Raw genomic sequence first — 22,651 nt, forward strand, 5'->3', positions numbered from 1 at the left:
AAGGGGCTTCCGTCACACTGTGGACTTGACGTTCAAGAGAAAGGTTACGAAGGAAACCTCTGGCTCCGTCATCCTTGTGTCCATTCCAAGTTTATAAAAGCAGTATTTTATTTTATTATTTTTTAAAAGATTTTATTTATTTATTTGACAGAGAGAGAGACAGCCAGCGAGAGAGGGAACACAAGCAGGGGGAGTGGGAGAGGAAGAAGCAGGCTCATAGCGGAGGAGCCTGATGTGGGGCTCGATCCCAGAACGCCAGGATCATGCCCTGAGCCGAAGGCAGGCGCCTAACCGCTGTGCCACCCAGACGCCCCATAAAAGCAGTATTTTAGATCATAGCATGAAGTCTCAAAACATGAGTGCAAAGCCAGTCGCCCCATTATTGTAGGGGCCCTGTGATGCCCGTTCCTTCCCACGCCTGGAGCAGCCAGTGCCTTGCGGCTCTGCCACCCGCTCCCTGAGCCGCCTGTCCACACGGCTGGAGCTACGAGGCTGGGCTTTGCGGGGAGGCGCTAGCCACCATGGGGGCATCCTCCTTCCTCCACTCCACTTGCCCTGACCCAGAACTGGGGGGCCGACCCCTGGCCTCTCCCCAGCCCTGCCACCTCCTCCTTTAGGAGACTCTGCCTGCAATTCCTTCCTCCTCCTGGGAACGGTGGTCCTCAAAGGAAAAGAAACTGGGGGTCCCTGCCAGCCCCACCCACTCCACCAGCAGGTCACGTCACCTGCTGACCCAGGAAGCTCCCCGGGCTCCATCCACCAGCTCCTGGCCTAGCCCCATGACACCCTGTAGCCCATCCCTCCAAGTGACGAGGGGAGCCAGAGACGCCCTGGCCGCAGGCCACTGCCACCCACATGTGGCCAGCTCTCCCTTCTCGCTGCCCTGGGGCTCAGCGGGGAGTTCCACCCAGACAGGGTGAGGCCTGCAACTGTTGCTCCCTTCCCTCCCTGGCGGGAGTCTTCTGGCCATCCTTTCACTTCTGATCTCTCCAGCCACACATCAGTTTAGGTGTGTTTTTTGTTGATCACCTATAAAGTCATTTTTTCCACCCATTCTGATAGTCCTTGTTCATAGAAAAATCAAACACATTCGCATTTGCTACTGTAACTGACATTTGGTCTTCATAATGCACTTTCTATGCTAAGGATATGCGGGAAGGGACATTTTTCCATCTGTGATTTTTGAAAACCCGTGTCAGCATGTCAGAGAGCTTCACTGGCCGGGACCCTCGGAACCAGCCTTGCCCGGCGAGGGGTAGGGTGGGGGTGTCTCCACACCAGAGTCTTCTTCTGCTGTCTGGCAGCCACTTTCTAAAGAGACAGACGACCATGGGGCCTCCCGGGATGTGGCCTGTCTTTAGCTGTTGAGATGGTGACACTTAGGGTCCCCTGGAGACCGAGAGCCCACCTCTCAAGCTAAGACTCAATGCTTCCGCAGGGAACGCGAGGGGAACCCTGACAACCACCAGAATGGCCGAAGTTCACCTGACCACATGCACAGGGCTGGTGGTGGCCTGAAAGGGTACAAGCAGTTAGCATGTCCTCGGCACTTTCCTGCAGTGCCACGTGCCCCGGTCACCTGGCTCCCCACCCACTCCAGAGTACCGGCCAAGAGCCACGAAAACATCCACTCTGAGACCAGTAGGAGAATGCACAACCTTATTTATAAGGGTCAAAAACTGCAAGCAACCCGACCGTCCATCGCCAGGAGAATGGACGAGCAAACCACGGTTCACCCACACCTTGAACGCCCCCCCAACAAAAGGAGCACATGACACAGATAAGTTTCACACACGCTGTGCTGAGTGAAAGAAACCGGACACGGCTGAGTGGAGGACGCAGGACCCCGCCTGCGGGAAGCTCGCGGACGGGCCCGAGTCATCGCGGGTCCTAGAGCTCCGGCAGCGCGGCCCTGTGTGTGGGGCTTGGCCCGCGGGGCACAGGGGACTCTCGGGACAATGGGAATGTCGTCTGTCTCGACGGTGTGTGGGTTATGTGGGCTCATTTCGCAGATTTGTACATGAAAGATCTGCACATTTCCATGTACAGTTGCTTTATCTTAAAAAAAAGAAAAGGCACACTTGCTCCCGCTGCTTCTCCCGTCTACACCGGCCCCACAAGCTCACACGCTCTCCTTTCCTGCTCCCCGGGCCACATGTCCGAGCTCCTGGGGTGGGAATCCCCTCCGTGCTTCTGTTAATGCAGCCCCTCCCCCCCCTTCGAAGGCAGAACACTTGTTCATACTGAGCCCGCCTCCAAGGACACACATTCATGCCCCTCCCCTGAGTGCGAATCACTGTGACACAGGGAATTTACAGAGTAACTAAGGTCCCTGAGCCGTTGACTTGAGTTCATCAAATGGAAGGTCCTACCGGTGGGTCAGACCTGAAAGTCAGAGAGATTGCTCCTGCTGTCTTTCCGTGAACTGCCCGTGGGCAGGTCCACCGCTAGGACCTGAGGGCAGGCAGCAACAAAATGGGGACCCCAGCCCCGCAGCAGCAAGGGGCTGAATCCTGCCCGCAACCAGCGAGTCTAGAAGACGCCCCCACGCCTCAGATGAGATGGGACGACAGCTTGGTTCCAGCCTGTGACTCTGAGCGGGACCCAGCTGAGCTGTGCCCAGCCCTCAGACCCACAGGAGCCGTGAGACGGTCCATTTGTATCGTTTTAAGCCCCTAAGCTGGTGGTCATTCGTTACACAGCCGTGTTAGCTACAACCACGTGCCCATCGGTAGGTCTCAGCCCCCAGTCTTGGTAAACTCTTGCGCCCCTTCCCCACCCCTCATTCCTGAAGTCGGGCCCATCAGCCCACACTGGGTGCACCCTTCCTTTCTCCCAGGAGGAAGGTCTCCTGTCAGGGTCCCTGAGACCACCCACCCTTCTCAGTGGAGCGAAGCCACTAGGCACCCCTCCAGGGCTGGTCCACTCCTGGCCTTCCACGCCCTCCTGCCGCTTCCATGCCCTCTTTGCTGCGAATATCTTCTCCAATGGGGGGATGGCGGGAGATGGCAAGGGCGGGCCCAGTCATCAGCAAGGTCTCGCCACTGGGAGGAGACGTGCGTGGGGGAGGGGAGGAAGAGTCAGAGGGACTGAAGACAGAATGCCCCTGCCTTTGCAGGTGCTGGACAGGCCAGGAGTCAAGGCGTGCAGGTGGCTCTAGAGGCTGGAAAAGGCAGGACGCGGATTCTTCCCTGGAGCCCCACCGGCCCATTTTAGACTTCCGACCCCCCCCCAACTGTGAAGGGTTAAATTTGCTTTGTTTTAAGCCACCGATTTCATAGTGATTTTCTATAGTAGCAAAGGACACACACTTTCTTTTTTTTAATTTAAAGATTTTATTTATTTATTTGTCAGAGAGAGAGACTGAGCAAGCGGAGGGAGCAGCACACAGAGGCAGAGGGAGAAGCAGACTCGCCGCCGAGCAGGGAGCCCGACGCGGGACTCGATCCCAGGACACCGGGATCACGACCTGAGCCGAGGGCAGACGCTTCACCGACAGAGCCGCCCAGGCACCCAGGACACACACTTTCTAGCTGAAACGCAGCCCGTCTCTCAGGCCTGCCTCCACCACCCAGCCAGCGCCTGCACACTCCCGGAACTTTCTGGGTGAGCTGTGAAGATCTACTGGACCGTCCAACAGGTTGCTAGGGTCAATGAGTGATGAATTGATGTGTTTCTAAAAATCAAGTTTGTAACGTGATTTTGCTCCTCAAATCCTGAACATGGGTTATATCACTTTGGCTTCTAAACCCTTTGTTATTCTTTAGAAAGCAGCCAAAAGAACATGAGGGACCTGCCCAAACCGGGCCTCAGCCCCACGGACGGGCTAAGAGCTCTCTTCTCTGGGACACAGAGGAAGCGCGCACAATTCCCTTTCCTCCTCGGGCGGAGGGAGCAGCTGGTCCATCTCTGAGGCCTCACCCTGTTTCCAGAGAAGCTGCCGGCTGAACGTGCATGTCCGGTTCGTGGAGGAGGCTAAACCCCAACTCGGCCTGCGCGGAAGGATGGCTCCTTGCAAGGGTCGGCCCTCCTGACAGCTTATGAGCTTTCTGAGGGAATGCTTTTCCGGGATAAAGAAAGATGCCAAAAATGAGGGGTCAGGAGACTGTGCCAACAGCCTGGGACCCTGATGAGGGAGCAGAAGACAGGCTGAGCACAATCGCGAGCTGACACCCTGCACGCACGCACGTGCACACGCACACACGGGTCTGTGCGGCGTTCCTCAGGCACTGCTGGCTGCCCTAAACCGAAGGAAAGGGAAGCACAGATGGTTAACGGAGAGAGCAGTCCTGCGAGACGGTCTCCATCAGTGTACCCATGTCTTAGTGACTTACAAGGAAAGTGCATTCTTATCAACAACCTGACTTCCAGAGACCCGTAACTCAATTTCCTGGAGCCCTAACATCACTCTCCCCTCCGTGAGCCAGGAAACCGAGGCACAGGGAAGTGTACACAAAGTTGTTTCTTTATGACCTGCAGCCCAGTGACAAGGACTTGTAATAGAAAGAGAGCAACATTCCTCCAGGAAGCTCCCAACTGTGTTAATGCTAATCCCTTACTAGAAAGAAAAACCACGTTAGCGTGACAATAGCCAGGCCTCCAGGAGCCTGCGAGTCCTCTTGAGCAGATCAAAGTCCTTTTGGGAACCCCCCTTTTCCTTACCTCCCCCAACTCCCAAGTGTATCATCAGCCACCCCACACAACCCCAGGGCAGCAGCTCTTTCCGCCCAGGAGTCCTGCCCCCCGCCCCCGCTTTAATAAAATCACCTCTTTGCACCAAAAACGCCTCAAGAATTTTTTCTTGGCCGTCGGCTCCGGACCCCAACGACACTCCAAAACTCTATCACCCCCAAGCCCTGCTCCTGCTGAGACCCAGCCCCTTGTTCTCCCAACACTCACTTCTTCATGCTCCAGGGCCAGCTCAAAGCCCCCACCTCTGTCCCTTGTTCAAATTGGATCCTGCTGGTTCATTTATAGCCATTTTGATTTTCCCTTATGAAATACCTCAAACACAGAGTACAGGAGGGAGAGCGGAGAAAGGACCAACCCTGAACCCGTTTTCTAGCTTCTTATATTTGCCGTGCTTCCTTGAACAACCCAATCATTGAGATATTTTACATTACAGAATTATGACGTTTCACACATTAATATTTCAGTGTTCATCTCTAAAGAAAATGACGGCTTTCTTATTAAGCATAATACTGTTGCTGGATCAAGTTCAAAATACAATACCAAGCTAAAAATAGCTTCTACATCATATAATGCCCAGGCCATATTTAAATTTCCACAATTTTCCGAAATTGTCTTTTAGAAGCTGTTTTTCCTCCTACCCTGACTGAAGGGTGGGGCTTGCTTCTGGGCCCCTCCATCCGGTGCGGCACCAATGGAGGATGGAAAAGCTGTGTGCTCTCCAAGGACTTGAAGGGGTTTCTCCTGCCTGGGTCCGAGGATCAAGGAGCTAGCAAGCAAGTAGGGTCACTTTTTCACAGCTTCTTTTCAATATCAGAAATGTTTTCTTTGTGATTTAATTGTTCAAATATGTAAAATATTGACCTGGTTCAAAAGTCAAGGTCAAGGCTCCCTGCAGGCACCCCTTTTCATTGGTTTCTAGCTCGTTCTCTCAGTGTTTCGTTTTTGCAACACTATTTCCATAGGAAAGAAAGTGGCCTGTATTCAGGGCGGCGCTCCACGTCCTCACCGACCAGCGTGAGCTGGAGGTCCTCATGCTTCCGAACTGGTGGCGCCCGGGTTCTCCGTCTTGCGGATCTGCCATGGATGCAAGCAGTGTCGTCCAATAAGACATCTGGGCAGTTTCCACCCCTAAGGCTGCAAAGAAAACCGCCGTGTGCGTGTCGGTTCCTGTTCTTGCACACGTGCGCATCCTTAGAACAGATCGAGGGAAACACATCCTCACCTGTAAAGCCACCTGTCAGACCGCTGGGGTTTTATCAGCCTGACGGTGAGAGCCGGCGGTTCAGTGCACGGATCTGCACCCCTCTCACTACAAATGATGCCGAGTGCTTATTTATATGTTGAGATCCATTCGTGCGTGGCTCTTGCCCGCTGTTCCATTGTTCTTGGTTTTTTCTTCTCCATTTCTGAAACTCTTCATGCTAAGTAGATTGGCCCTTAGTGACAACTTCCAAGTGTTTGTTCTCAACTCGTCATCGATATTTTGCTTTTGCTTTTAAACTTTGGTCAGGGATGCTTTGTATTTTAATACAGTTGAATGTATTGATTACCTCCTCTACTGATACTGAGTTTTGAAAAATATTTAGAAAGGGTTTCCCCATACCCAGGTTATAAAGCAATTCATGTGTTTCCTTCTAGTACTTACATGGTTTTATGTTTTATATTTAGATCTCTGATCCATTTGAAGTTTATCCTAGTGCGTATAGTTGGTATAAGGATCCAATTTTATTTTCCAAATGGCTATCCAAATCAGCCAATGCCATTTATCAAAAAGCATATCTTCTGGGGCGCCTGAGTGGCTCAGTCATTAAGCGTCTGCCTTCGGCTCAGGGCGTGATCCCAGGGGCCTGGGATGGAGCCCCGTGTTGGGCTCCCTGCTCTGCGGGGAGCCTGCTTCTCCCTCTCCCACTCCCCCTGCTTGTGTTCCCTCTCTCCCTGTCTGTCTGTCAAATAAATAAAAATCTTAAAAAAAAAAAAAAAGCATATCTTCTCCTCAACTTGAGGTGCTGCTTCTATTAAACTAAAACTCCACATACGTACGTGTATCCATTTTGGATCTTCTAGTCTGTTCCACTGATCAGTCCATGTATGTACCAGCACCGCACTTATTATGGACACTTTATCATATTTTTTCCAACTGCTCGGAATAACTCCATCCCCCCTGCCATTGCTAATCTTTTCCAGCATCTTCCTGACTCATCTTATTTTTTCATATGAGCTTTAGAATCAATTTTTCTAGGTCCTGGAGGAGAGGAAAAACCCTTTGTATATTTAGCTATAAATTAAGGAAACTTGACATCTTCATGATACCCATCTTTCTGTCCAAAAAATTGCCCTACATTTTCGTTTGTCAACTTCAGTCTCTTTCAAATTAAAGCTTTCTTCACATAAATGTTGCATGTTTATTGTTGACTCCTGTTTACTATTGCTCCGTCGTTGTTTCTATGGGGACCACTGGTTTTGCTAGTTGATTTCATCCCTGCCGCGTTCGTGAGTTCTCTTATTGTTTTAGCAGTTTCTCAGTCGGTTGCCTTGATTTTACAGAAGTACAATCTGCAATCTTTCACCCTTTCCTTTCCAATTCCTGTGCTCGTGTGTGCGTGTGTTTGTGTGCGTACAATTATGTGAGTGTGTGTGTAACTGCATTTGGTGATGCTTCCAACAGGATGTTAAATAGTAGGGGTGTCGATAGTGGGCATTCTGGTCATTCTCCCAACTTCAGTGGAAGTGTTCAGTGCACCCCATAAAATCACTGTTTTTCCCCCCATTTGTCTGTAAAAGATGAGGGAATAAATCTTTTGCATATATGGAGATGGTCATCTAATTTTCTCCTTAGCTCACTTTGAAGCCTCATGATTTGGGGATGGGAGATGGAGGAAAAAAGTTTTAATTTTTCTTTGTGAATGCATCGGCTTCAACGTTCTGTATTAATTTACTCAATTTTGGTAAGCCATAGAAAATTGCATTTTCACCCAGGTGTTTAGGCCTAGAGTTATAAATGATCGGTTAAGATTTCATTTCCTCTATCTTGGTAGTCATGTCTTCCGCCTTCCAGGACTCTCGTTATGTGAGTTCATGGTTTTACTCGTCTGGATTAGGTTATCTGGTGATTTATTTATTTTGTTGGTTGTTTTCAAAGAACTGGGTTTTTATCTGTTAATTCTACTGTTTTCCTGTTTTCCAACTAGTTAACTTCGGACTGCCTTATTAATGGCCACTTTTAGTTTATTCAATTGTTCTTACTTTAAAGTTTGGAATTGGACATTTAATTCATTTATGTTTCTTTTTGTTTCTCTTGATATAAACATAAGGCTGTGAGTTTGTCTCTGAACTCTGAGCAGCACTCCCTAGATTCTGGTATGTTTTCATGATCATCATTCCCTAGCAGTTCTGAAATTGGTTTGACTTTGCCCTTGGACACAAGAGTTTTTCAACAAAGTTTTAAAATATTTAGGCAAAAGAACATTTATACTTTCTGTTTTGATTTTTAGTTTTTCTCATGTTCTTTACATGACTTCTGTTATCTGGAATTGAGACGTTCACTGTGGCCTGATATGTGGTCAGTTTTCCTGACTCTTCTGTGTGTACTGGAGCAGAAAAATGCGTTCGCTCTGATGGGAGCACAGACGTCAACAGCTGCCCACGAGACCCGCCGTGCCGTGTTGTATAGGACTTCCACATTCTAACTCCCTGTGTCCCCTTGATCTGTTTCGGACCAATAGAGGAGCGCTAAAGCTCCTACCAGCGGGATTTCTTTCTGTTTCTCTTACTTTGTCTTACAGTTTGTGCTTCACGACAATTGTGGCCATGTCATTTGCTGCATGAAGAGTTGTCTCTATAACGCAGTCATTAGGAAAGACAGCCACAGTCTCATGCCCTCCCTCCTCTCATTTAACGTGCCTTAGCCGCAGATGTGTCCTGCACAATATCAATATCGTGACCCCTGGGGCCTGGGCGGCTCAGTCAGTTAAGCATCTGACTCTTGATTTCAGCTCCGGCCATGATCTCAACATTGTGAGATGAGCGCCATGTCCAGCTCTGTGCTCAGCAGGGAGTCTGCTTGAGATTCTCTCTCTCCCTCTCCCTCTGCTCTCCCACCGCCCCCTCCCTTTCTAAAAAAAAAAAAAAAGTCAAGACCCCTGTGTTCTTTTACTTAAATCAAGTTTACTGAAACAAATTTACAAACAATAAAACAAGCCTGTTTTAAGTGCACGGTTAGGTAAGTTTTGACAAATGTACCTTCTTGCACAGCAGACGCCACAACCAAGAACATCAACATCCCCGACCTCGGGCCTCCTGCCAGACCCCAAGCAGCCAGGACATCCTTCCGACAGTACAGAGTAGATCTATTCTAGAGTTGCCTCACAATGGAATCATGCAATTATACTCTTTTGTGTCTATATTCCTTCGCTCAGTGTAAGAGGGGTTTTGAGGTCCATCCATGTCATCAGGAGTCTGTTCCTTTCCGCTGCTGAGCACAGCCAGTTTCCACCGTGTGGGCGTTCTGATTACCCTCTCCCCGCGGATGATGATTGCACCTGTTTCCAGGTTTGCGTTCTGCTGAATGAAGCTGCTATAAACTTGTCTGTACAGACCAATATTTTCATTTTTCTTGGATAAACACCTGAGAGAGGAATGGCCAGATTATACAGTATCTGTTTAACGTTTTAACTGTTTCCCAAAGTGTTGTACCATTTTATATTTCCATCAGAAACGTATGTGTTCCAGCGGCTTCATCTTTGTTAACGTTTAATACTGCCAGTCTTAATAATTTTTTTAGCGTTCTGTGGGTGCGTAGTGCTGTATCATTACGGCTTGAATTTTCTTTTTCCTAATCGCTAAGGACTAACTCACTGACTGGTCACTCCGTTGTTCAGTGCCTGCTGCAATCTTCTGCCCAAGAGCTCTGTAGTCTTCTAGTTCTGTGTCTGTGGTTGTGTAGAAGTTATTTTAATAGTCTGAATACAAGTCCTTTGTTACATATACTTTGCAAATATTTTTTCCGCTCTATGACTTGTAAAATTACTACCTTCCCAATGTTACCTTTTGATAAGCAGAAGATTTCAATCTTTATGTCTAATATTCAGTTTTTATATCATGGTTATTACTTTTTTGTGTCCTAAAAAAATATTTTCCTAACCCCAAGTCATGAGGACACTCTCTTCTAACATTTATTTCCACATTTACATGTAGGCCTATGAGCCACCTCAAATTACCCTGCGTGTATATTATAACATGTATGTGTCTGTGGAGGGTCTGTGAAAGGAAAGGGCCACAGAGGGGGCAGGGTGGCGATCCACTAATCTGCATGTCAACTCCAGATCCTTGGCTGACCACTGAACCGCACATACTTGGGGAGCGTGCAAGAGGCCCAAAGAAAAGCATAGATTAAAGGGGGAAGAGAAAGCAAAGATTTAACCTGCTGGGGAAAGAAAACTCTTTCAACTAATAGTGTAAGAGAAACCAAACTGCCATATATAAAAAAAACCCCTGAAACTCACAGATTTCATGGGCCTCCTGATATGATACGGTAAAAAGACACGATGTCATCTCTGTGGTATTTCTGCCCATAACATAGGGATATAAAGGCATAATCAGAATCTAATCATGAGGGACGCCTGGGTGGCTCAGTCAGTTAAGCGTCTGCCTTTGGCTCAGGTCATGATCCCAGGGTCCTGGGATTGAGCCTCATATCGGACTCCTAGCTCAGCAGGGAACCTACTTCTCCTTCTGCTGTTGTTCCCCCTGCTTGTGCACTTGCTCGCTCTCTCTTTCACTTTCTGATAAATAAATAAATAATCTTAAAAGAATCTAATCATGAGGACACATCCGGCCACCCAAAATTGAGAGATGTTCTGCAAAATAACTGGTCTGTATTACTCAAAGATGTCAAGTCATAAACCACAGAGAAGGGCTAAGGAACTGTTTCAGATTAAAGGAGACTAGAGACATGACAACTAAATGCAACATGTGATCTGAAATTGGATCATGTGGCAGGAGAAAAAAAAAGCTATAAATGGCATTACTGGGACAATCATCAAAATTTGAACACAGTGTGTGGATTCGATGATGGCACTCTGTCGATGTTAAATTTCCTAATGTGATCATGGCACTGCTTATGTAAGACAATGTTCTTATTCTTAGGAAACACATACTGAAGTATTTAGGGATAAAAATAATACCAACTATACTCACTGATGAAATTAGCCTTTGTTTAGAAGTTTTAATAAGCAACTTTTGCAAAAGTACTAACAGTCACACAATTAAAATGTTTTCAACAAAGTTTCCATTTGGAATAAATCTACTAATAAAAAGCAAGGAAAATAGGGCATGTAAAGGAAAATCCTCACAAACACATAACTAGCATATTTTTTTAAAATTCTATTTCACTTAAATTCAATTAGTTAACATATACTGTATTATTAGTTTCAGAGGTAGAGCTCAGTGATTCATCAGTTGTATATAACACCCAGTGCTCATTACATCACGTGCCCTCCTTAATGCCTGTCACCCAGTTACCCCATCTCCCCACCCAATCTTGTCCAGCAACCCTCAGGTTTTTCCCTATGGTTAAGAGTCTCTTATGGTTTGTCTCCCTCTCTGATTTCGTCTTGCATAATTAACATACCTTAGTGTGCATTCCTATAAACAGTTCTATTTCTATTGCTTTCTGAATATCCAGAGTAATCCAAAACATTCCAAATGAAGGAGGTAACCACAGAGCCAGCCTCACACAAGCTGAGGACTAAGTTTCTCTGGGGAAAAAATGATAGATGTTGCTAAATTCCGCCCCCCCCCAAGATTCTGCAAGACTGACAGTGCATGGCCATGACCATTTCTCCACATGTTCATCAGCTATGAACATTTGTATACAAATCTTCGTGCGGACATACCTTTTCATTTCTTTTAGGTTAAATACCTACGAGTGAAATGACTGGGTCGTATGAAAGTTATGTTTAACTTTTTAAGAAACAAACTCTTTTCCAAGTGGTTGTACCATTTTACACTCCCACCAGCAGTGTATGAGAAATCCAGTTGCGCCACATCCTCACCAACGATTGATGTGATCAGTCTTAAGTGGTAGGCATTCTAAAGGGTAGTGGTGTCTCACTACAGTTTTAATTTGTATTTCCCTTACGACTCATGGCGTTGAGGGAGTTTCGTGTGCTTATTATCCATATATCTTCTTCATCGAAGCGTCTCTTCAAATCCTTTGTCTATTTTTTAAAAATGGGTTGTTAGTCTTATTATTTAGTTTTGAGGGCTCTTTATATATGCTGGATACAAGTCCTTTATTAGATGTATGATTTGCAATTATTTTCTCCCAGTCTGTGGCTTTTCATTCCCAAAACAATGTCTTTCAAAGAGCACAAGTTATTAATTTTGTTGAAGACCGTTTCATCTCTAAAAAAAATATGTAACATATTTTGGTATCACATGTAAAAAGTGCCCAACCCAGTATTTTTTCTATAGAGTGTATAGTTTTATGTTTTAAATTACTTATTTTGAGTTAATCTTTGCATACGGTGCAAGATATGGATCAACACTCATTTTATTTTACGTGTGGATATCCAATCATCCCAGTACCATTTGTTGAAGACTTCTTTCTTCACTGAATTACATTTGCACCTTTGTAAAAATCAGTTGTAAATATATGTGTGGACCTATTTCTGAACTCTATTCTGTTACACTGATCTATTGATACATCTTGTTTCAATACTACACTGCTCTGATGACTATGGCTTGTAAGTCTTGAAATTAGGATTAGTCCTCCAACCTTCTTTTTCAAAACTATTTGGGCTATTCTACTCTTTTGTATTCCCATTTGAATTTTAAAATCAGCTAATCAATTTCTATGAAATAGTCTGTTAAAATATTTATTGAATCAATAGATCAATTTGGGGAGAAATAACATCTTAACAATACTATTAACATAGTAGATCTCTCTGTTTATTGGGATGTTTTTTAATCAAGAAAAGATACTGAATTTTATCAAATGTGTCTTCTGCATCTTTTGACATGACCATACATTTTTTTTCTTTTTTGTTATCATGGTGAATTATATTAATGGATTTTCAAATGTGAAACCAATTTTGTAATATTTCTTGTACTTAAATTTTTAAAAATCTTTTATTCTGAGATAATTATTGATTCACATGCAGTTTTAAGAAACAATACAGAAAAATCCTGTGTACACTTGATCCAATTTTTCCCAATGGTAACATCTTGCAAAACTACAGTACAACACAACCAGGGTATTGACATTGACAGAGTTGTGATACGGAACCGTTCCATCAACACAAAGCTCCCTCCATTGCTATTTTATGGTCATATGCCCTTCCCTCTCACCTCCACTCCATCCTTAACTACTGGCAATCACTACTATGTTTTCCATTTCTTTAGTCATTTCACAAGTGTTTTGGAATTGGTATTTTTTCACTCACCATAGTTCTCTAGAGATTTATCTAGGTGTTGTGCGTATCAGTAGTTGATTCCTTTTTACCGCTGAGTAGTGTTCCATGGTATAAACGTGCCAGTTTGTTTAACCACTCATCCACAAGGACATTTGGTTGTATCAAGTTTGAGGCTATTATGAATAAAGCTGATATATACATTTGTGTACAAGTTTTGTGTGAGCATAAATCTTCCATTGTCTGGGATAAAGGCCCAATTTTCTGGGATAAAGGAATGCAATTATTGGCTCATACAGTAGTTGCATTTTTTTTAATTTCCAAACTGTTCTCCAGAATTCCTGTACCATTTTACATTACCGCCAACATTGTATAAGTAAGTCTCGCCATATCCTCAACAATATTTGGTGCTAACACCACCCTTCATTTTAGCCATTCTGATAAATATGTAATGGAATCTCACTGTGGTTTTAATTAACATTTCCCTTATGGATAACGATGTTGAATATTTTTATTTTCCATCAATATCCTCTTTAGTGAAATTTCTCGTCATGTCTTTTGCTTATTTCCTAGTTGGATTGTTGTTTTTTTCCCCTGTTGAGCTTTGAGAGTTCTTTATATACTCTAATTACTAGTCCTTTGATAGGTATGTGGTTTGCAAAAATTTTTTACAACTCTATAGCTTTTCACCCTCTTAACAGAATCATTCACAGAGCAAAAGTTTCCAATTTTGATGAAGTCCAATTTACAAACTTTTCCTATTATGTATCATGCTTTTGGTATCAAGTCTAAGAATTCTGGTTAGTGTTAGATACTAAAATTTTTCTATTTTTTTCTAACAGTTTTATTATTTCTATGTTCTACATTTAGTTTCATGATCCATTTTAAATTAATGTTCATATAAGGTGTGAGACTTAGGTGGGGGTTCATTTTTTATTTATGAATGTCCAGTTGATCCAGAACCATCTACTGAAATGGCAATCTTTCTTCTATTGAACTCATTTTGCACCTTTGTGGGAAAGTCTTTGAGTACTTTTTCAACCCTACCCTCTTGCTCCTCTCCTTCTGGGACCCTGATGACATTAATGCCAAATCTTTTGTCATAGTCCCACAGGTCCCTGAGCCTCTGTTCTTTTTTTTTTTTTTTAAGTCTATTATCTTTGTATATTCCTATTGGGTAATTTTTATTGTTTTATCTTCCATTTCACTGAGTCTTTCCTCATTCTACTGTTGAACCCACCCACTGAGCTTTTATTTAGGTTATTATAGTTAAGTTTTCAAATTTCCTCTTGGTTCTTCCTTATGTCTTCTACTTAGTGAAACTTTCTATTCCATTTCTTTGCTGAGATTTTCTATTTTTCTTTTTTTTTTCCAAGCACATTTGTTCAGTGAAGCATTTCATCATGACTGCTTTAAACTTTGTCAGATAATTCTAACATCTTTGTTATCTCAGTATTAGCATCTATTGATTGTCTTTTTCACTCATTTTGAGATCTTCCTGGTTCTTGGTATAATTAGTAATGGGTGACTGAAATCAGGGCATTTTTGTATTATGTTACGTGACTCTGGATTTCACTTAAATCTTGTTTTAGTTGGTTTTCTTTACAGTGCTCTGGCAAACATGGGAAGCACTACCTTGTTCCTGCCAGGTAGAGGTAGAAGTCCATGTTCCCCACGAAATCTTCCATTGATACCCAAGGGGAGGGGGACTTTTTGTTACTTCTGGGTGATGGTGGGAGTTCCAACTCCCTATATGGTCTCCAGAGATACCACACTGGAGGTGGGTCTCATTACTGCTGAGCCATGTGGAAGTCGTAACTCTTCAACAGGCTCCTCTGACACCACTCCCGTGAGGAAGGGGAAGTATACCTCATGACTGCTGGATAAAGGTGGAATTCTCGTCTTTCTGTGGTCTCCACTGAACTTCAGGGAGTCATGCCTCATTACCAAAAGGTGGGGATGAAAATCCTGGCTCTGTACATGGCACTCTGTAATATCATTCTTGTGAGGGTGAAAGTCTAGGCTCCCCCACTTGGACTATGCTTGCATAGTGGGAATGGTGCCACAGTTTTCCTTTTATGTGGTTTATAACTAGAACAGAGAGATTATTGTCTCAAAGTTTTCTGCCTTTCTAGGTTGCCTTTTTCCCAGTCCTTTGACTAGAAAGTTTTTGTTGCAACTCCTTTTGTCTGCACCCATCGTTACTTCTAAGTTACCAGCTTCTTCAGCAACAAGTCTGAAATGTGTGAGGCAAAAAAGAAAACCCAGGTAACTCACCACCATGTTGTTCCTCAGATCACAATGTCCCCGACTGGTTTCTCTTCTCTCTACCTTGCAGAATCTTTTAAAACATGTTTTATATACAGTATCCAGGTTTTTAGCTGTGCTTAGTGGGTGGAATAGGGAAAAGTATGTCCATGTCCCAGAGAAGTAGTCAGTTTCATGTATTTTTATCACTGTATTATTTGGTGCATTGAGATTTATGACAATTTTATCTTCATTATAAATATACAGTGATGTTTCGTAATTTGTAACTTGTTTCATAATTTGTGTCTTAAGTTCAGTCTGCCTTGTTTTCCTAAGGTTTAATGAACCTTTTCTGAATCACTTTTAGATTAATTTCTTATTTATAACATGTATGTGGGTTTTGCTATTACTTTCAACAGATGAGTTTATTTAATCTGCATTTGATATAGCAGAGTTTTTGCCTTAATGCCAGCATCTTACATTCCCTATTTATAATGCTTTTTAAATTTTTTCACTCTCGCTGTTTGACTTTCTTCTTTCTGAAGTGGGGTATTTTCCTTCTGGTAATATGAAAGGGCTACAATCTGTTTAATTATTCCAGTTTCTTCTTTCATATATTATACCCTAACGCTTTTCATAGATCTAGCATATTTAGACAGTATTCATTGACTGTCTGTTAAAGAAGATAAGAAAATCAAAGATGGCCTCTTTATCACAACTCTCCTCCCCTTGCTTACTTTCTGATTTTTCCTGGTTTTAATTCATGTTCATTTCTATTTTAGCTCTTCCCCTCCTGGGTCTGGGTCCCTTTATAACTGCTTCTTTAATTTTTTAAAATGATTTTATTTATTTTGAAAGAGAGTGAGCAGGAACAGGGACAGGAGGGGCAGAGGGAGAGGGAGAGGGAGAAGCAGACTCCCCACTGAGTGGGGAGCCTGACACAGGGCTCGATCCCAGGACCCTGAGATCATGAGCTGAAGGCAGAGGCTTAACCGATTGAGCCACCCAGGCGCCCCTATTCTTTGATTTTTTCAAGTCAGAGACTATCTGTGTCTTCCCACTGTGAAAGATCAATATTCTAATACGCTCATACTCCCTCTGCCAAACCTCTTGATTTGTCAATTTTACCTTATCATGATTTATGACATTTTCTTTTGAGACTCTGTCCTATAGTTGTTGGAACCTGCCTTTCTAGTGTTAAGTCTGTGCTCATCATCTATCTTTGCCTTGTAGCTTTTCCTTTCATCTCTTGGTTAAAGAGTTTTATTTTATTTAAGAGTCCCTGGCAGCTAACACGCAGAGTAATTTCATATTTGAGACTATCTTTTTCCTGCTTTTCTACTTGACTGACTTGACATCATAGCGTTTGTTGACTTTTCAGTGCTTCAGTTCCCTCATCCCATCTTCGGCTGGGCAATTTCCTTTTTCACCTCTCTTGTTAACCATCGTATCACTGCAATCTTTTTTTAAAGTATAATTGACGTTACCTCCACTACTAAAAGTGCCTGTGGGATTTTACCCCTTTGGTATTTTTCTTCCAGAAAATAATTTTTCATATTAGCCTTCTTTCAGCCTTTCTCAACTAGGTTCCCAAAGAAAAATAAGCCCTAATACCTTAAGACATCTGTTGCTGATAACAAATCAACTTGATTCCTCTGCATCTGGAAGAGTACTAGTCATAAACCATCCCGGGAGAACTAAGAAAATAGTTACTCAACTATTTTCTGTGTCCTGTGGTCCAGCTGAAGAGCCCTTTTGAGAAATGCTTCCGCATGTTAGCTTTGCTTATATTTTCCTTGCTCATGTGTACCTTGCTTAGTTCTTGCTAAATCTTTTCCTTATTCTTGTATGTTCAGGTGAATCATCTCAATGTTCTCCTTCACCCGTCTATGACCATTTGGAGGTTGGGCTCTCCCAAACCAGAAGACCAAGCCAGCCTGTGTGCCTTGCTGGCTGCAGGCCTGGGCTCTGGCTTCTGGTCAATGTCTAGTGCAGGAATCCACTCTACCCTGTCCAGAACACACCTGGGCCAGGACAGGGGGACCTCAGGTGTCACCCCAAAGTCTGATAGCTGGTTTTGCTTTTTTGTCTGTTCCATCTCTTTCTGGAAGTTGGCGCCTTTCGTATCTTTCCCTCCATTCAGAAGGGAATAAAAGCTCACAGCAGGCAGCTGAGGACCACCACACTGAATCCCTTAGCACGTTTACTCTGCCAGGCCCCTTATCCTGCTCTCTCAGGTCTTCACTCATTTGTCTTCTCCTTTCCTTGTCTTTGGCCACATTCCTGTCTGTCCGTGGTGATAAGCTGCACTAGGTGTTCCATCTTTCATTCTCCCTGCCAGCTAGCCACCCCATCCTATCCCAGGAGAAATCACCATCACTACAGTTGTTGGGGCAAGAGGAAAGGGGTAAGAAAGGCTCCACTCTCTCTGAAACTCTCACCTCCTTTTCCAGGGTTGCTGACTTCCATTTCTTTCAGCTCTCTACTACTGACAGGATTGGTGGGCATTTTCCCCAAGACTCTGACTTGCGTCATCTCTCTCCAAAGCTTCCAGGCAGGGTGGAGGCAAGTGCTGCTTTGCAGCAGGGAGTTGGTCTCCCTCCTTCAACAATAAAGGCTTTTACTATTATTTGGCTTCACTTCTCCAAATCCCTGTGTTTATATTCTTGTGTTTGAGGATAGTGAGACTGAGAACTGGCTTCACCCAGCCTCCTAAGCCAGAAGTAATTGACAGTTCTTCAAAGGGGTGGAGTGGTGGCTTTGATCCCTGGCTTATAGATGAAGAAACCAGGGACTTCTTTCAGAGCTTCGGCCAGTGAGTGATGGGGCTATATAGCATGGAGACTTCTCATTCCTGTCTTGTACTTTTACTTCTTTAATATGGCAGGGACAGAAGCAACATTATCTGACCAAAAATTGTTTCATTCAGTGTGAGGTGTCTTGGTGGAAAGAGCACTTGTTTTCTTGGAAAGAACTCCCTAAAAAGTACTAGAGGAGAAAGGCAAAGGAGTTGGCCTCCTCTCCCCTCACTGTGATCAAGGAGGGCAACAAGTCTTCGGAAAAGGGAGGAGGTGATGGGGATGTACAACACCGTAGAGGGGGGAGTTTAAAGTCACTAAAGAAGTTTAAATGTGAGAAGGAAGACAAAAATGCTGAGACTGTCTAGGAGGTGAGCCGGAGAGAGCAAAGTGGACTTCAGAAGGTCAGGCACATCTTAGTGTCTTACCTGAACCTTTTCCTCCACTACCCATGTACCACTCAGTATAGTCTATGTTTCTCATTCAAAGTTTTTGAGAGGTACTGAGATGTGAGGAGTCCTGTACCCACTGGATATAGAGTAGAACTAGGGACAGTGTACAGACCCTGGTGCTGGGACACAGAGGTCACAAAAGTGAGAGTCCCCATGAATTAACAGAAATCCCTGGGAACTCTGGATTTTCACTAGGCTGGGGTCAAAGCTAATCACATCTAATCTTTGCAGGACTTAAACTCAGACTCGCTAGCTCCAGGCTTTGGCCTTTGCCTGCTATGCCAGTGCAGCTGGCACTAAGGTTAAGAGCACAGGCACAGAAGCCAACCAGCTGGGTTCAGATCTTGGCTGTTGGGTCCTCCACCTGTTCATCTCTGATATGGGAGCAGTAAAAACACCAACAATAGACTGCTGTCCTGAATGCTAGAGTAGTCTTTGTAAAGCACCTACACTGGGACTTGCTAAGTATGATGAGAAGTGTTTAAATGAAGTCTATAAACCTGATAAAAGTGCCTATCCCATGGCAGTGAGATTAAGGGTCAAGGAGATTATAACTGCACTCCACAAGTGTTTGATGCATACAGGTCACTGCCAGCCACTATCTTGCCTTTTGCAGGACAGCATTCCTAGGTCAGATCCCCACTACTTTTGCCTTCGTGTTGCTTTTCTGTGGGTTCTGTCCCTGTGTTCTGCATATTTATTCATCTTTTGCCAGTTGGATCTCATGAAGTTTCTTCTCAGGCTTGCGTTTGATCTCCATTCTCCCAGATGGTTCCCAAATGTGGCAGGAGAGGCTGTCTGAGCAGCCACAGTGTTGTTCAGACTACCCCCTGTGGCAGAGCTCTTATGGGATGGCTGGGCTGAGGACAGCAAGGTCTGACCTGCTCCAGAGGGCACAGTTTAATTTTAATGATTTTTTTATTATATTATGTTAGTCACCATACAGTACATCCCCGGTTTCCGATGTAAGGCTCGATGATTCATTAGTTGTGTATAACACCCAGTGCACCATGCAATACGTGCCCTCCTTACTACCCATCACCGGTCTATCCCATTCCCCCACCCCCCTCCCCTCTAAAGTCCTCAGTTTGTTTCTCATAGTCCATAGTCTCTCATGTTTCATTCCCCCTTCTGATTACCCCCCCCTTTCTTTATCCCTTTCTTCCCCTACTGATCATCCTAGTTCTTATGTTCCATAGATGAGAGAAATCATATGATAGTTGTCTTTCTCTGCTTGACTTATTTCACTTAGCATTATCTCCTCCAGTGCCGTCCATGTTGTAGCAAATGTTGAGAACTCGTTCTTTCTGATAGCTGAGTAATATTCCATTGTATATATGGACCACATCTTCTTAATCCAGTCGTCTGTTGAAGGGCATCTCGGCTCCTTCCACGATTTAGCTATTGTGGACATTGCTGTTATGAACATTGGGGTGCATATGGCCCTTCTCTTCACTACGTCTGTATCTTTGGGGTAAATACCCAGTAGTGCAATGGCTGGATCATAGGGTAGCTCAATTTTTAACTTTTTAAGGGACCTCCACACTGTTTTCCAGAGTGGCTGTACCAACTTGCATTCCCACCAACAATGTAGGAGGGATCCCCTTTCTCCACATCCTCTCCAACAATTGTTGTTTCTTGCCTTGTCTATTTTTGCCATTCTAACTGGCGTAAGGTGGTATCTCAGTGTGGTTTTGATTTGAATTTCCCTGATGGCTAATGATTTTGAACATTTTTTCATGTGTCTGTTAGCCATTTGTATGTCTTCATTGGAAAAGTGTCTGTTCATATCTTCTGCCCATTTTTTGATTTGTTTGTTTCTCGCGTATTGAGTTTCAGAAGTTCTTTGTAGATCTTGGATACCAGTCCTTTATCTGTAGTGTCATTTGCAAATATATTCTCCCATTCCGTGGGCTTCCTCTTAGTTTTTCTGACTGTTTCCTTGGCTGCAGAGGGCACAGTTTAAGCAAGAAGATCCAGACCCACTAACTGAAGGAACAGAGGTGCCCTTGTAGACCCAAAGCACAAGTTGCGCAGAGAGCTGGAGCCAACACATGGACTCCGTGGGCCGCTGTCTCTTCCGGGTGGCCCTCAGTCCCAATCCAATCGAGCCCTCAGAGCAGAGGTTCCCAGCTGACCTCACATGAGCACAAAGGCAGGAGTGGCAAAGGGGCTCTTAGGATCCCTGATGCCAGGCCCGGCCCAGCCCAAGTAACTCTGACCCTCTGGCCCAGAGCCCAGGCCCAGCCAGCTTTGGAGAGAGCCTGGGTGATTTTACGGAGCAGCCACTGATTCTGAGGAAAAGAAGCCCTTAGCATTCCTTACATGCTGTGGAAGCTAGAAACCAAACAAAGCACTTCGTCCAAACATCACTTGGAAGAAGATAAGAGCAAGCCCCGGCTGCCTCCGAGCATTCCTGCAGTGAGAGGGCTGAGCTTCCTCGCCAGACGTCTTGGAGAACTCGGGGTGGGAATACGTGCGAGAACTCTGTCTCTCAGGCTCACTTCCCAGAAGATGAACAGTCCCTGGGCATTCACCCTGGGCTGGACAAGCTTTAAACTGGAGCCACAGCTTCGAGGAGTGAGGCTCTTTCTGCTGTTGCTGATTTTGCTCTTGAAGACGGGAAGCCTGAGGCTGGCCCGGTGGTGGGGTCCGCAGCCCACTAACCGTCTGGCTCTCACCCCACCTCCGCCCTGGGTCCTGACCTCCCAGCGCCACTGCACCGGACCACCACATGGGACCCCGTCACGGACCCTCCCGTGGGACCACCACATGGGACCCCGTCACGGACAGTCCCGTGGGACCACCACACAGGCACCACTTCATAGGACCCCCTCACGGGGACCCCCGCATGAGACCTCCTCGTGGGACCCCCTCATGGGGACGCTCCCACCACACGGGGCCACCCCTGGAGACCATGTCACAAACCCCCTCATGGGACCACCTCACGGGACCCCGTCATGCGACCACTGGGCACACACCCGACTGACCAGGCAGGCAGCTCGCTCCTTTGCTCTCTCGGTCTGTCACAAAGAAAACCCTTCCCAGAATCCCACGGGGCAATCATCTTCCCATCCCATTGGCCCGCAAGGCATCACGTGTGTATTTCTAAGCCAATCTCAAGTCAGGGAAGGAAATGCCGGTCCAACTGGCTGGTGGCTCAGGTTGCGCACAGCAGGGGCGTGACCTCAGACAATGGAGAGGTCTCGGACGTCCCGCGCCCCCGTGCTGCAGGGCCCCCAGGCGATTTTAAGGTTCGGGCCTGGGAACCTTTGCCCGAGGCTGCGCAGTCTGAGCCTGAGCCGAAGCAGCAGAGGGGTGCCCGCCTGAACTACAGGGCTTACACCCCGAGTGGGAGCTGGGCAGGAAATCACCGGCCCGGACCCGATTGCTGTGCCTCGGGTTTGTGGGCTTGAAGCCCCTGCGTCCCGGGTAGTTTGTGCAGCCAGGACAGCCTTCTTGTGAGGCATCAGCGTGTGCTGGGCGCGGCCTGGCCGGGGCGGGTCGGGGCGCACGCGGAGGCCTGAACACGCCCATCACACCAAGGAGAACACTGAGGGGCGGAACCGAATTCCAACTCTGGGCTGGCTCACCGCAGAGCCTGGCATGCCCACAGCCCCGCCGACGGTGCCGTGAGCTCTCCGGGGCCCCCTCTGTGGCCAGGCTTGTGGCCAGCACCTCCCTCCTCACCGGGGATTCAGGGCGGCACTGCGTCCGCATCACTGTAGACGATTGTGGCACAGGGTCCGAGTAGGCTGCATGCCCAGTGGGGGCTCGAACCCACGAACCTGAGATCCAGAGTCACAGGCTCCCCAGGCGCCCCTGATACAACCACCCCATGAAATCGCTGCTATTCCTTTCCATATTTAGCAGATGAGGAAGATGAGGCATGGAGAGGTTAAAGTTACTTACCCAAAGGGACATGGCTAAAGAGTTGGGGAGCCAAGATTTAAATCCAGGAAAACCAAACTCACAACACTTCCCCACTGCCTAGGGTGGGTTTCGGAATGGTCTCTGGGCTGGGCGGTCGTTCATGCATGGTCATCTCAAG

Source organism: Ursus americanus, chromosome 4, assembly GCF_024610735.1.
Source record: "Ursus americanus isolate L20-20 chromosome 4, mUrsAme1.1.p, whole genome shotgun sequence".
Classification (NCBI taxonomy): Eukaryota; Metazoa; Chordata; class Mammalia; order Carnivora; family Ursidae; genus Ursus; species Ursus americanus.